General features: G+C 43.6%; 1 protein-coding gene across 1 annotated transcript in view; it reads left to right on the top strand.

Moving 5' to 3' along the window:
- The window catches only part of LOC120018538 (membrane-associated phosphatidylinositol transfer protein 3-like), a 158,360-nt gene that overhangs the window by 111,787 nt on the left and 29,805 nt on the right, over nucleotides 1-16,768 (top strand). The gene's annotated exons all lie outside the window — the stretch shown is intronic.

Here is a 16,768-nt window from a genome sequence, read left to right as displayed (position 1 = left end):
ACACATACTACACTGGACTCTACCCACACATTCACACATACTACACTGGACTCTACCCACACATTCACACATACTACACTGAACTCTACCCACACATTCACACATACTACACTGGACTCTACCCACACATTCACACATACTACACTGAACTCTACCCACACATTCACAACACATTCACACATACTACACTGGACTCTACCCACACATTCACACATACTACACTGGACTCTACCCACACATTCACACATACTACACTGGACTCTACCCACACATTCACACATACTACACTGGACTCAACCCACACATTCACACATACTACACTGGACTCTACCCACACATTCACACATACTACACTGGACTCTACCCACACATTCACACACGCTACACTGGACTCTACCCACACATTCACACATACTATACTGGACTCTACCCACACATTCACACATACTACACTGGACTCTACCCACACATGCACACATACTACACTGGACTACCCACACATTCACATATACTACACTGGACTCTACCCACACATTCACACATACTACACTGAACTCTACCCACACATTCACACATACTACACTGGACTCTACCCACACATTCACACATACTACACTGGACTCTACCCACACATTCACACATACTACACTGGACTCTACCCACACATTCACACATACTACACTGGACTCTACCCACGCATTCACACATACTACACTGGACTCTACCCACACATTCACACATACTACACTGAACTCTACCCACACATTCACACATACTACACTGGACTCTACCCACACATTCACACATACTATACTGGACTCTACCCACACATTCACACATACTACACTGAACTCTACCCACACATTCACACATACTACACTGGACTCTACCCACACATTCACACATACTACACTGGACTCTACCCACACATTCACACATACTACACTGGACTCTACCCACACATTCACACATACTACACTGGACTCTACCCACACATTCACACATACTACACTGGACTCTACCCACACATTCACACATACTACACTGGACTCTACCCACACATTCACACATACTACACTGGACTCTACCCACACATTCACACATACTACACTGGACTCTACCCACACATTCACACATACTACACTGAACTCTACCCACACATTCACACATACTACACTGGACTCTACCCACACATTCACACATACTACACTGGACTCTACCCACACATTCACACATACTACACTGGACTCTACCCACACATTCACACATACTACACTGGACTCTACCTACACATTCACACACACTCACTGGACTCTACCCACACATTCACACATACTACACTGGACTCTACCCACACATTCACACATACTACACTGAACTCTACCCACACATTCACACATACTACACTGGACTCTACCCACACATTCACACACACTCACTGGACTCTACCCACACATTCACACATACTACACTGGACTCTACCCACACATTCACACACACTCACTGGACTCTACCCACACATTCACACATACTACACTGGACTCTACCCACACATTCACACATACTACACTGGACTCTACCCAGGCATTCACACATACTACACTGGACTCTACCCACACATTCACACATACTACACTGGACTACCCACACATTCACACACACTCACTGGACTCTACCCACACATTCACACATACTACACTGGACTCTACCCACACATTCACACACACTCACTGGACTCTACCCACACATTCACACATACTACACTGGACTCTACCCACACATTCACACATACTACACTGGACTCTACCCACACATTCACACATACTACACTGGACTCTACCCACACATTCACACATACTACACTGGACTCTACCCACACATTCACACATACTACACTGGACTCTACCCACACATTCACACATACTACACTGGACTCTACCCACACATTCACACATACTACACTGGACTCTACCCACACATTCACACATACTACACTGGACTCTACCCACACATTCACACATACTACACTGGACTCTACCCACACATTCACACATACTACACTGGACTCTACCCACACATTCACACATACTACACTGGACTCAACCCACACATTCACACATACTACACTGGACTCTACCCACACATTCACACATACTACACTGGACTCTACCCACACATTCACACATACTACACTGGACTCTACCCACACATTCACACATACTACACTGGACTCTACCCACACATTCACACATACTACACTGGACTCTACCCACACATTCACACATACTACACTGGACTCTACCTACACATTCACACACACTCACTGGACTCTACCCACACATTCACACATACTACACTGGACTCTACCCACACATTCACACATACTACACTGAACTCTACCCACACATTCACACATACTACACTGGACTCTACCCACACATTCACACATACTACACTGGACTCTACCCACACATTCACACATACTACACTGGACTCTACCCACACATTCACACATACTACACTGGACTCTACCCACACATTCACACATACTACACTGGACTCTACCCACACATTCACACATACTACACTGGACTCAACCCACACATTCACACATACTACACTGGACTCTACCCACACATTCACACATACTACACTGGACTCTACCCACACATTCACACATACTACACTGGACTCTACCCACACATTCACACATACTACACTGGACTCTACCCACACATTCACACATACTACACTGGACTCTACCTACACATTCACACACACTCACTGGACTCTACCCACACATTCACACATACTACACTGGACTCTACCCACACATTCACACATACTACACTGAACTCTACCCACACATTCACACATACTACACTGGACTCTACCCACACATTCACACACACTCACTGGACTCTACCCACACATTCACACATACTACACTGGACTCTACCCACACATTCACACACACTCACTGGACTCTACCCACACATTCACACATACTACACTGGACTCTACCCACACATTCACACATACTACACTGGACTCTACCCAGGCATTCACACATACTACACTGGACTCTACCCACACATTCACACATACTACACTGGACTACCCACACATTCACACACACTCACTGGACTCTACCCACACATTCACACATACTACACTGGACTCTACCCACACATTCACACACACTCACTGGACTCTACCCACACATTCACACATACTACACTGGACTCTACCCACACATTCACACATACTACACTGGACTCTACCCACACATTCACACATACTACACTGGACTCTACCCACACATTCACACATACTACACTGGACTCTACCCACACATTCACACATACTACACTGGACTCTACCCACACATTCACACATACTACACTGGACTCTACCCAGGCATTCACACATACTACACTGGACTCTACCCACACATTCACACATACTACACTGGACTACCCACACATTCACACACACTCACTGGACTCTACCCACACATTCACACATACTACACTGGACTCTACCCACACATTCACACACACTCACTGGACTCTACCCACACATTCACACATACTACACTGGACTCTACCCACACATTCACACATACTACACTGAACTCTACCCACACATTCACACATACTACACTGGACTCTACCCACACATTCACACATACTACACTGGACTCTACCCACACATTCACACATACTACACTGAACTCTACCCACACATTCACACATACTACACTGGACTCTACCCACACATTCACACATACTACACTGGACTCTACCCACACATTCACACATACTACACTGAACTCAACCCACACATTCACACATACTACACTGGACTCTACCCACACATTCACACATACTACACTGGACTCTACCCACACATTCACACACACTCACTGGACTCTACCCACACATTCACACACACTCACTGGACTCTACGCACACATTCACACATACTACACTGGACTCTACCCACACATTCACACATACTACACTGGACTCTACCCACACATGCACACATACTACACTGGACTCTACCCACACATTCACACACACTCACTGGACTCTACGCACACATTCACACATACTACACTGGACTCTACCCACACATTCACACATACTACACTGGACTCTACCCACACATGCACACATACTACACTGGACTCTACCCACACATTCACATATACTACACTGGACTCTACCCACACATTCACACACACTCACTGGACTCTACCCACACATTCACACACACTCACTGGACTCTACGCACACATTCACACATACTACACTGGACTCTACCCACACATTCACACATACTACACTGGACTACCCACACATTCACACATACTACACTGGACTCTACCCACACATTCACACATACTACACTGGACTCTACCCACACATTCACACATACTACACTGGACTCTACCCACACATTCACACATACTACACTGGACTCTACCCAGGCATTCACACATACTACACTGGACTCTACCCACACATTCACACATACTACACTGGACTCAACCCACACATTCACACATACTACACTGGACTCTACCCACACATTCACACATACTACACTGAACTCTACCCACACATTCACACATACTACACTGAACTCTACCCACACATTCACACATACTACACTGGACTCTACCCACACATTCACACATACTACACTGGACTCTACCCACACATTCACACATACTACACTGGACTCTACCCACACATTCACACATACTACACTGGACTCTACCCAGGCATTCACACATACTACACTGGACTCTACCCACACATTCACACATACTACACTGACACTCCAACACACACCTACACGACACACACCCACACACTACATACGCTCACACACACAAAACACACACACACAAAACACACACATGCATATTGACGCCACACACACTCACACGTAGACACACTTTCACACTCCCTTCACACTCTTCACATACGCTGCTGCTACTCTGTTTATTATCTATTGTGATTGCCTTGTCACTTTTATCCCTACTAACATGTACATTTTACCTAAATTACCTCAACTAACTCGTACCCCTGCACATTGACTCGGTACTGGTACTCCTTGTATATAGCCTCGTTATTGTTATTTTATTGTCTTACTATTTCCTTTTTTTATTTTTCAAAATGTTCTTACTTTTTAACTCTGCATTGTTGTGAAAAGGCTCGTTAGTAAGCATTTCACAGGAAAGTACACCTGCTGTATTCTGTGCATGTGACAGAATCATTTTATTTGTTTTGTAGTGAGAAGGCAGGGGTAATGCTAGGATTTCTTAGATTTTGAAACACACACACAAATGCGTGCACATACACACTCTCACACACACACAGTGGTGGAACTGAGGCTCTCACTGTCTGTTAGCCTTACAGAAACATAGCAGAAGCATTGCGTTTCAAAGTCATTATAATTCATCCTCTGGTGTGGTACGTTACCCTTAGACTGCACACGTACAGACCTGTGTGTGTGTCTATGTGTGTGTGTTTGTGTGGTATTACTGGGCTAGATGTGTCAGGGTAGGTAAGTTCTAGGTAGCACAATAATCCCACCGGGGACAGGAGGGCTGGCTTTAACACCCTAATAAAGCCCTGACTTATTTAAAGAATGTTTTTAGCCTCCTTTTGGGACATTGAGACTTAAACACCTTGCCTCTGCCCCTGCCTCTCTCAAGGTAAATCACTGAGAGGAAGTAGTACGAAGGCTGTACAGTATACTGGAACCTACAGCCGTTCTGGTTCTGTCAAGGGGGCGAACCTGTACATCAAGCTGCTTCACGCTACCGAAACAGGAGAAAGGCTCCTGCCCTATGGAACATTCTGGCTCGGACACGGCTTACTTATGGTTCATAAGGGAGTGCCACAGACTTAAAATGTTCAAATACACCTACTTCATGAAGTAACCGCAAATAATTACAATAATGTCACAGCAACATCAACAACAGCAAATTAGCTGTTAGCAACTCCCCATATTAGGAAACTGCTTACTCACAATATGTGTCATCCTATTCAGAAGTGCCCTCTCAGTTAGAAAACGTTATGTTTAATTAGAGGGGAGGAGTCTCATGGTGCATCAGTAGTTTGAGAGACTGGTGTTGTGCAAGGAGACACTTTCACACTCTCACAGTCTCCCTCCCAAATGGTACCCTATTCCCTATATAGAGCACAAGCAGTGCACAAGCAGTGCTCTATATAGGGAATAGGGTGCCATTTGGGACACAGCCACAGTCTCTCACAGCTTTACTGAGTTTTAATTACACCACTAAATCTATTGATCAGGCTCAGAGGCTGTCAAATTATGAGTTAAATGAAAACACACCCATGCAGGCACACACACACACACACACACACACACACACACACACACACACACACACACACACACACACACACACACACACACACACACACACACACACACACACACACACACACACACACACACACACACACACACACACACACACACACACACACACTGAAACACCCCACTCATTTCCCTTGGTGCTATAATGTGGTAATTAGTTAAAGCGATGATGAGATGGAGAAGCGATCAAATCCTACTCCTATGGGTAAGGCTCTACCATCAATACCCATCCACATTGTGGAGGCTTTATTGTGATGAAGGGCAGTAATACAGAGAAAATATGCTTTCTGTTTGGTTGTGTTTCTGTTGACTAAGCTTAGAGCTGGATGTGAATGAGGAACATCTGGTACTGTAATAGATAAACAGCTAATGCTTTGGAACTGTCAACTTCTGGGTTTGTATGGAGTTATGCCTTTCATATCGCACAGGGACAGTTCAGTCCTTGCATTGCACTGCAGCAATATTCTACACGCACACACGTACACACACACACACACGCACTGTCACGTTCCTGACCTGTTTTCTCTTGTTTTGTATGTGTTTAGTTGGTCAGGGCGTGAGTTGGGATGGGCAGTCTGTGTTGTTTGTTCTATGTGGGAGTGTGTTGGTTAATTAGCCTTATATGGTTCTCAATCAGGGACAGGTGTTATTCATTTCCTCTGATTGAGAATCATATATAGGTAGGCTGTTTTACACTGTTAGTTTGTGGGTGATTGTCTTCCGTGTCTGTGTATGTTGCGCCACACGGGACTGTTTTCGGTATGTTTGTTCGTATGGTTTTTGTGTAGTCTGTTTTCCCGGTTCGTGCGTTCTTCGTGTTACATGTAAGTTCTTACGTTCAGGTCAGTCTACATCGTTTATTGTTTTGTTAGTTAGTCAAGTATAGTTTGTTTTCGTCTTGTTTAAATAAATATCATGTCATATCACAACGCTGCGCCTTGGTCGAATCACTACTCCTCCTCTTCGTATGAAGAGGAGGAGGAACACCGTTACACGCACACACATACACACACACACACACAGAGAGAGAGAACAGTATACCTTTGAAGCTGGGGTGTAGTGAAGGCCACAGTATAATCATGAAAATCTCCTCCTTCTGTATGCTGTCCACCACAACCTTGGTGCATTCTCCTTAATCCCTATTTATAGCTCAGACCCTCCTGATAGTGGTGTTGTGGTTTCTAATCTATCTCCTGGTTCTCCTGGTAGCTCCTACCCCTCTGCCCTCACCCCTCTCCTACCCACCTGCCCTCTTCTATCACCCCTCTCCTATCCCCTGTCCTCTTCTCTCACCCCTCTTTTACCCCCTGCCCTCTTCTCTCACCCCTCTCCTAAACCCCTGCCCTCTTCTCTCACCCCTCTTTTACCCCCTGCCCTCTTCTCTCACCCCTATCCTACCCCCCTGCCCTCTTCTCTCACCCCTCTTTTACCCCCTGCCCTCTTCTCTCACCCCATTCCTACCCCCCTGCCCTCTTCTCTCACCCCTCTCCTACCCCCTGCCCTCTTGTCTCACCCCTCTCCTACCCCCTGCCCTCTTGTCTCACCCCTCTCCTACCACCTGCCCTCTTGTCTCACCCCTCTCCTACCCCCTGCTCTCTTCTCTCACCCCTCTCCTACCCCCCTGCCCTCATCTCCGACCCCACTTCTACCTCCCTGCCCTCTGCCCTCACCTTCTCCTACCCCCCTGTCCTCCCCTTTCACCCCTCTCCTACCTCCTTGTCCTCTCCTCTCACCCCTCTCCTACCTCCCTGTCATTACCTCCCCCTCAGATTTTGTCATCTTTCTCCCAATTTCTCTCTCTCTCTCTCTCTCTCTCTCTCTCTCTCTCTCTCTCTCTACCTCCTGCCTCTCTCACTCTCTCTTTCTATCTTTCTCTATCTCTTTTGCTCTCTCTCTCTCAGAACATAAAACTCAAGCATCTGACCCTCTTTATCCCTCTCTGTTTCACCCACAGTCTTACTTTCTTTCAAATATTTTATTTTATATTTTGCATTATATGACAGTCACCAACATTCAGAAGATTCTCTCTTTCTCTCTCTTTCTCATCCATCTCTCTCTGTCACTCTCTCAACCTCTGTTTCTCCTCCAGCACACATCGTTAAAATCCTGGTGGTGTTTCTTTCCTTCGACAGAGAGTGCGTCACAGTCAGTGTCCCCTGTCTGTGTGCAGTGTGCTGTGAAAGACAAAGTCCCCACAACACTGAAGTGACAGAGGATGAGGGCTCCACAGAGTAGAAGTAACAGGGCTCATTAAAGATAGCAGATGATTGATTGTGTGTGTGTGTTTTTATTTTTTTTTATTTAGTTTACCTTTATTTAACTAGGCAAGTCAGTTAAATAATTAAATAACAAATTCTTATTTTCAATGACGGCCTAGAAACAGGGAGTTAACTGCCTTGTTCAGGGGCAGAACAACAGATTTTTACCTTGTCAGCTCTGGGATTCGATCTTTCAACCTTTCGGTTACAAGTCCAACGCTTTAACCGCTAGGCTACCTGCCGCCCCTTTGTTTGTGTGTGCGTTAGTAGAAGGTGGTGCCGAAATTTTTACTTGCAGCATTTTAATTTAAAGGATATTTGAGAAATTTACCAGACCATATGCATTGGGTGCGTAACGATGCTCAGAATGACATAAATCACATTTAGATTATGGTTATTCATAACAGAACATGCAACTCAAGAATGCAATGAAATTTAGAAAAGGGGAGATCTAAAGATGCAACAACTAGCATGGGTTGCTAATATGACCAGGATTGTGCCTTTGGCTACTGGACAAAGAAACAAGTTGATTTGTCACGCCCTGGCCATAGAGAGGCTTTTATTCTCTATTTTGGTTAGGCCAGGGTGTGACTAGGGTGGGCATTCTAGTTTCTTTATTTCTATGTTTTCTGTTTCTATGTTTTGGCCGGGTATGGTTCTCAATCAGGGACAGCTGTCTATCGTTGTCTCTGATTGGGAATCATACTTAGGCAGCCTGTTTTTCCACCTTAGTGGTGGGTAGTTGTCTGTGTTAGTGGCCTGTATAGCCCTAGTCAGCTTCACGTTTGTTTTTTGTTGTTTCTTGTTTTTGTTGGCGACATTCATAATAAAAATAAATGTACGCTCACCACGCTGCACCTTGGTCCGGTCATTTCCACCCTGATGACGATCGTGACATGATTTGAAAACATGAGAGAATTATGCTCCTGGTTTCAATGGCATATTGGTCTTATTTAACTTTGAAGAAAGGTAAGACATGCCTCATAATATAAAGTAAAACATTTAGGTTTCAAACAATTAAGTATATGTTTTCAAAATGCTAACTGCCTCCAGCTCAATACAAAGTGGTGTGTGACGCACTGAAGCCTCCCTACCGTTTCTTATATGCACTTGAATGGAGAATGGTAAGTGCGCTTCAATTACCAATTGCGAAATAAAGCTATTTTTAGTAGCTCTTTTTAATCGTGGCTATAGAAACAGTTTTTAACACGCGATTGCATTTAGAACTGTTAAGCAATGATTGGGCTTATAAAAGCATATGTTTCACTCCAGCAGCAACATGAGCTGTTTGAGAAGCTGTAGCAGCAGCTCTGCGGATACTGTAGGCTCTGTATCTGTGTGCTGTGCTCCTGTGATAAACATAACGACTAACAAAAATAACCAAGCGCCAATTTAATTCTACTAAATTATGCAAATTAACCTATAGATAAGGATGACTGGTCAAATGTATTTCCATCGACTGGTATTTCCAACAATGAATAGGATAAAATGCATTATTTTACAATGTGATTTTTTTTTTTTCCGGGCAATTGGCCAGTGGCAGTTTCATTTATGAGCTTTTATTTAATTTTTACAATGTAACGGAAACTCTGGTGTGTGTGTGTGCGCGCACGTGTGTTCATGCATGTGCTTGCGTACGCGCACGTGAAAGGATACAACAGATGAAAGAAAATATCTGTCACACCCAGTCACATTTTTACACCAATTGCCATACAACAAAACACTATTTTCACTCTCCCATAGACACACACACTCTAGTATGCTGATTGTTTATTTTCCAACATTTACTTAGCCCTGTGTGACACTATCAAGATGTATTTGACCATCCATGGCACCTTTCCCCATGCCTTTAAAAAGACCAGTCCAAACTGTTGGTTTTTCTTGGCCACCATAACCGCAGGCCTGTATTAGCTCCACCTGATTCCCCCACACTCCTGCCTGGGAAAGCGGCCTGGAATTGGTATTCCGCTGCGGCTGCCAGTCCCTTACAGACAGGGGAAATTAGACTGACAGCCGGATAGCGTGGAGAAGCATCCGATGCTTTGTTTAAACGCCCGCTAAAGATCACAACAGCAGCAACACACAAAGAGTTAACCTCACTGGAATGGATTGCATATTGAAAGTAGACATCCTTTAAGGACCGAGGTGATAGATGATGGCTCCCAATAACACATTTTGATATGCAGACATGCAAACACACAGGAATATAATTACATAAAGTAAATACACACTTATACATACATACACACACACACATAAACACAGAAGCATCATGAAAACAAGCATCCAACACACAAATTGCCTCTCCACAGATAGCTGGTTTATAGAGGAATACAAACGGGGGTCCTCTAACAGATGACCAGTAGAAGTGGAGATGCACTGCTCCCTGTTTAGCATTCTGATACAGGTACATGCTCTCATTGTGTATCTCCATATCCTACCATCCATGCTGCTCTCTCAAACTGTTCCCCCCTCACCCCCTCCCCCCTGCTGCCCATAATAGAAATCATCCAGCCTTTGTGTTCTACTGGCCCTGTCATAATGTAAAAATGAAATTCCTGACTACTGATGGATTCGCTGGTTCAACACGGAGAGGACATATCCTGCTGAGAACATGTAATCAAACAGGGTCTGGTCCACCCTCAACATCTGTGGCATCCAGTACTTCACTGCTCGGTAACCAGTAATCACACACACATACAAAAATACAAATACAAAAATCCACATACATGCATGACAGATGCATGCACACATCTTCTGACAGACACACAGACACACACATACATTATACACACACAGACCTGCCCTTAAATATGGCTGTGCTTAATGGAATGTTTCCCAGGCAGACACTCAGACTGTCTGTTCCTTTCAGAGGAACAGTCAGTCAATGTTAAATGTAATGAGAGAGATTACCATGCTATACGGCAAGTGTCTTACATATAACTGAGACAGAGGACAGACCGACAACAGACTGTGTCTGCATCTCAAATGGGACCCTATTCCCTATATTGCATTACTTTTGATCACGACCTTGATCAAAAGTAGTGCACTATATAGTGAATAGGGTGCCATTTGGGAGACACAAAGTTGGATATTGTTATTGGTTTGCTTTTATGGATATTGTTATGTCGATGCTTTTCTTCTTATTTTTCTTATTTATTTTTTTACATTCAATTCACTGTCTTTGTCCTTCCCCTCCCTCTTTCTGTCTACAGTACAGTACACCATAGCATAGTTGTTACAGAAGGCTAATGATAATGTTGCCAGAGCTGGAGAATTGATTGGAACAATATTGATGCACTCAGATAGCCTATACTACAGATTGTATGACTATAAACAACAACACTGAACTGTAACCATGCCAACCAGACCTGAGCCCTAGTTATCATACTGCCAGAGAAAGAGAGCATATGTGACCAACCGGCTGAAATCGGTCTTATGTAGCCACATTTTTTTTTACATTGGATAAAAGTAGAGACTCAGAGCTACAAAATGTTATCATACACTGCATTTTTGAGGAACAATGGGAAAGTAATTCTGCTCTGAAAGTTGATAAACTTTTAAACTCACTTTTGAGAAAATGGCCTTTGAATGTTTTGGTACCTACTGGAGAGCTCTCCTTTGTCAACACCCATTCAGCATTATTCACACCCTCTTAAGCCAGCCCCACCCATCTCATGTGCTAAACAGTGAGTAGTGTAGTAAAGATTAAGACTAAAAGTGGTAAAAGTAGTAGCCTACAATAAGGAAAAATTCCAGGTAAACAGAAAGTGTCCAGATAAAAATATTTTATAAATATTAGATGACACTTACCCAGACACACTTGTCTAAATTGATGGGTCATGTGAAATCAAATCAAATCAAGTTTATTTTATATAGCCCTTCGTACATCAGCTAATATCTCGAAGTGCTGTACAGAAACCCAGCCTAAAACCCCAAACAGCAAGCAATGCAGGTGTAGAAGCACGGTGGCTAGGAAAAACTCCCTAGAAAGGCCAAAACCTAGGAAGAAACCTAGAGAGGAACCAGGCTATGAGGGGTGGCCTTCTTCTCTTCTGCCTGTGCCGGGTGGAGATTATAACAGAACATGGCCAAGATGTTCAAATGTTCATAAATGACCAGCATGGTCAAATAATAATCAGGAGTAAATGTCAGTTGGCTTTTCATAGCCGATCATTAAGAGTATCTCTACCGCTCCTGCGGTCTCTAGAGAGTTGAAAACAGCAGGTCTGGGACAGGTAGCACGTCCGGTGGACAGGTCAGGGTTCCATAGCCGCGGGCAGAACAGTTGAAACTGGAACAGCAGCAAGGCCAGGTGGACTGGGGACAGCAAGGAGTCATCATGCCCGGTAGTCCTGACGCATGGTCCTAGGGCTCAGGTCCTCCGAGAGAGAGAAAGAAAGAGAGAAGGAGAGAATTAGAGAGAGCATACTTAAATTCACACAGGACACCGGATAAGACAGGAGAAGTACTCCAGATATAACCAACTGACCCTAACCCCCCGACACATAAACTACTGCAGCATAAATACTGGAGGCTGAGACAGGAGGGGTCAGGAGACACTGTGGCCCCATCCGATGATACCCCCGGACCGGGCCAAATAGGAAGGATATAACCCCACCCACTTTGCCAAAGCACAGCCCCCGCACCACTAGAGGGATACCTTCAACCACCAACTTACAATCCTGAGACAAGGCCGAGTATAGCCCACAAAGATCTCCACCACAGCACAAACCAAGGGGGGGCACCAACCCAGACAGGAAGATCACGTCAGTAACTCAACCCACTCAAGTGACGCACCCCTCCTAGGGACGGCATGAAAGAGCACCAGTAAGCCAGTGACTCAGCCCCTGTAATAGGGTTAGAGGCAGAGAATCCAAGTGGAGAGAGGGGAACCGGCCAGGCAGAGACAGCAAGGGTAGTTCGTTGCTCCAGAGCCTTTCCGTTCACCTTCACACTCCTGGGCCAGACTACACTCAATCATATGACCTACTGAAGAGGTAAGTCTTCAGTAAAGAGTTAAAGGTTGAGACCGAGTCTGCGTCTCTCACATGGGTAGGCAGACCATTCCATAAAAATGGAGATCTATAGGAGAAAGCCCTGCCTCCAGCTGTTTGCTTAGAAATTCTAGGGACAATTAGGAGGCCTGCGTCTTGTGACCGTAGCGTACGTGTAGGTATGTACGGCAGGAACAACTCGGAAAGATAGGTAGGAGCAAGCCCATGTAACGCTTTATAGGTTAACAGTAAAACCTTGAAATCAGCCCTTGCCTTAACAGGAAGCCAGTGTAGGGAAGCTAGCACTGGAGTAATATGATCAAATGTCTTGGTTCTAGTCAGGATTCTAGCAGCCGTATTTAGCACTAAATGAAGTTTATTTAGTGCTTTGTCCGGGTAGCCGGAAAGTAGAGCATTGCAGTAGTCTAACCTAGAAGTAACAAAAGCATGGATACATTTTTCTGCATCATTTTTGGACAGAAAGTTTCAGATTTTTGCAATGTTACGTAGATGGAAAAAAGCTGTCCTTGAAACAGTCTTGATATGTTCGGCAAATGAGAGATCAGGGTCCAGAGTAACGCCGAGGTCCTTCACAGTTTTATTTGAGACGACTGTACAACCTTTAAGATTAATTGTCAGATTTAACAGAAGACCTCTTTGTTTCTTGGGACCTAGAACAAGCATCTCTGTTTTGTCCGAGTTTAAAAGTAGACATTTTCAGCCATCCACTTCCTTATGTCTGAAACACAGGCTTCTAGCGAGGGCAATTTTGGGGCTTCACCATGTTTCATTGAAATGTACAGCTGTGTCATCCGCATAGCAGTGAAAGTTAACATTATGTTTTTGAATGACATCCCCAAGAGGTAAAATATATAGTGAAAACAATAGTGGTCCTAAAACGGAACCTTGAGGAACACCGAAATGTACAGTTGATTTGTCAGAGGACAAACCATTCACAGAGACAAACTGATATCTTTCCGACAGATAAGATCTAAACCAGGCCAGAACTTGTCCGTGTAGACCAATTTGGGTTTCCAGTCTCTCCAAAAGAATGGGTTGATCGATGGTGTCAAAGGCAGCACTAAGGTCTAGTAGCACGAGGACAGATGCAGAGCCTCGGTCTGACGCCATTAAAAGGTAATTTACCACCTTCACAAGTGCAGTCTCAGTGCTATGATGGGGTCTAAAACCAGACTGAAGCATTTCGTATACATTGTTTGTCTTCAGGAAGGCAGTGAGTTGCTGCACAACAGCTTTTTCAAAAAAAATTGAGAGGAATGGAAGATTCGATATAGGCCGATTAGTTTTTTATATTTTCTGGGTCAAGGTTTGGCTTTTCAAGAGAGGCTTTATTACTGCCACTTTTAGTGAGTTTGGTACACATCCGGTGGATAGAGAGCCGTTTATTATGTTCAACATAGGAGGGCCAAGCACATGAAGCAGCTCTTTCAGTAGTTTAGTTGGATTATGGTTCCAGTATGCAGCTTGAAGGTTTAGAGGCCATGATTATTTTCATCATTGTGTCAAGAGATATAGTACTAAAACACTTAAGTGTCTATCTTGATCCTAGGTCCTGGCAGAGTTGTGCAGACTCAGGACAGCTAAGCTTTGGAGGAATACGCAGATTTAAAGAGGAGTCCGTAATTTGCTTTCTAATGATCATGATCTTTTCCTCAAAGAAGTTCATGAATTTATTACTGCTGAAGTGAAAGCCATCCTCACTTGGGGAATGCTGCTTTTTAGTTAGCTTTGCAACAGTATCAAAAATAAATTTTGGATTGTTCTTATTTTCCTCAATTAAGTTGGAAAAGTAGGATGATCGAGCAGCAGTGAGGGCTCTTCGATACTGCACGGTACTGTCTTTCCAAAGAAATGCTATAACCCCCAGCCACATCCAGTGGTGAAAAAGTACTAAATTGTCATACTTGAGTAAAAGTAAAGATACCTTAATAGAAAATGACTCAAGTAAAAGTCACCTAGTAAAATACTACTTGAGTAAAAGTCTTAAAGTGTTTGGTTTTAAAAAGTAGGTATCACAAGTACATGGAATTGCTAAAATGTACTTATGTATCAAAAGTAAAAGTATAAACCATCATTTCAAAATCCTTATATTATGCAATAATTTACAAATGAAGCATTTGTGTTTAGAGAGTCCAGCAGATCAGATGCAGTAGGGATGTTCTCTTGATAAGTGTGTGAATTGGACAATTTTCCTGTCAAAATGTAACGAGTACTTTTGGGTGTCAGGGAAAATGTATGGAGTAAAAAGTACATTACATTTTTTTTCTTTCGGAATGTAGTGAAGTAAAAGTTGCCAAAAATATTCATTGTAAAGTACAGCCAAATGACTAGAAATAGATAGTGTAACTATGCTCCTGGTAACAATTTAATTACGCTTTTTTGCCAACGTTTACTGACACCGGCCATATTCAACCGGTGTTGAGTGTTGGTAAATTCATCAGTTGTTCTGTGCTCTGGCACACTCAGACAAGAGTGCTCTGAAACAGTTGTTGCAGTGACGTTCTATTGAAATGGATACTTACATAGATGAGTCTTTTCTTAAATTTTACTATGCGATACATTAAAAAAAAGCCGCATTAGACAGGATTACCTACACAAACTGACCAGCTCAAATAGACAGAAGTGTGCTATATGGCAGACCAATCCAAACTCATCTCTCGGCTTGTCCAGCCCACTCATTATCTCAGCCAATCATGGGTAGCAGGAAGTTTGCTGGCTTTTTCTGTGGCTTAACCAACTAAGCTCGTTATTTAACAATTTTATTTGTATTTACAGATGGCATGCAAGTTTGTTATTAAGGCACATGAAAGTTCACGTGTTCGAGAAGGCATTTCTGCCCCAAAAAACATTTTGATCAAAAAAAGTTTCTGTTCAAACGGTTCTCCTGTGAGGTAGTGAATCGTGACATACGCCTAGTTTCCTGAAACGGGTAACATATTGTCAAGCTATTACAGACATATAGAATGGAAAGGAAATAGAAGAAAAGGGATTACAACTCTTGCTAAAATAAGGGGAAAGGAACAATTACAAGTAGAATGAACAGTTGAGTTGAGTTGGATGAAGAGA

This window comes from Salvelinus namaycush, chromosome 23, assembly GCF_016432855.1.
Source record: "Salvelinus namaycush isolate Seneca chromosome 23, SaNama_1.0, whole genome shotgun sequence".
Lineage (NCBI taxonomy): Eukaryota > Metazoa > Chordata > Actinopteri > Salmoniformes > Salmonidae > Salvelinus > Salvelinus namaycush.
This window is presented reverse-complemented; position numbering and strand designations above follow the sequence as displayed.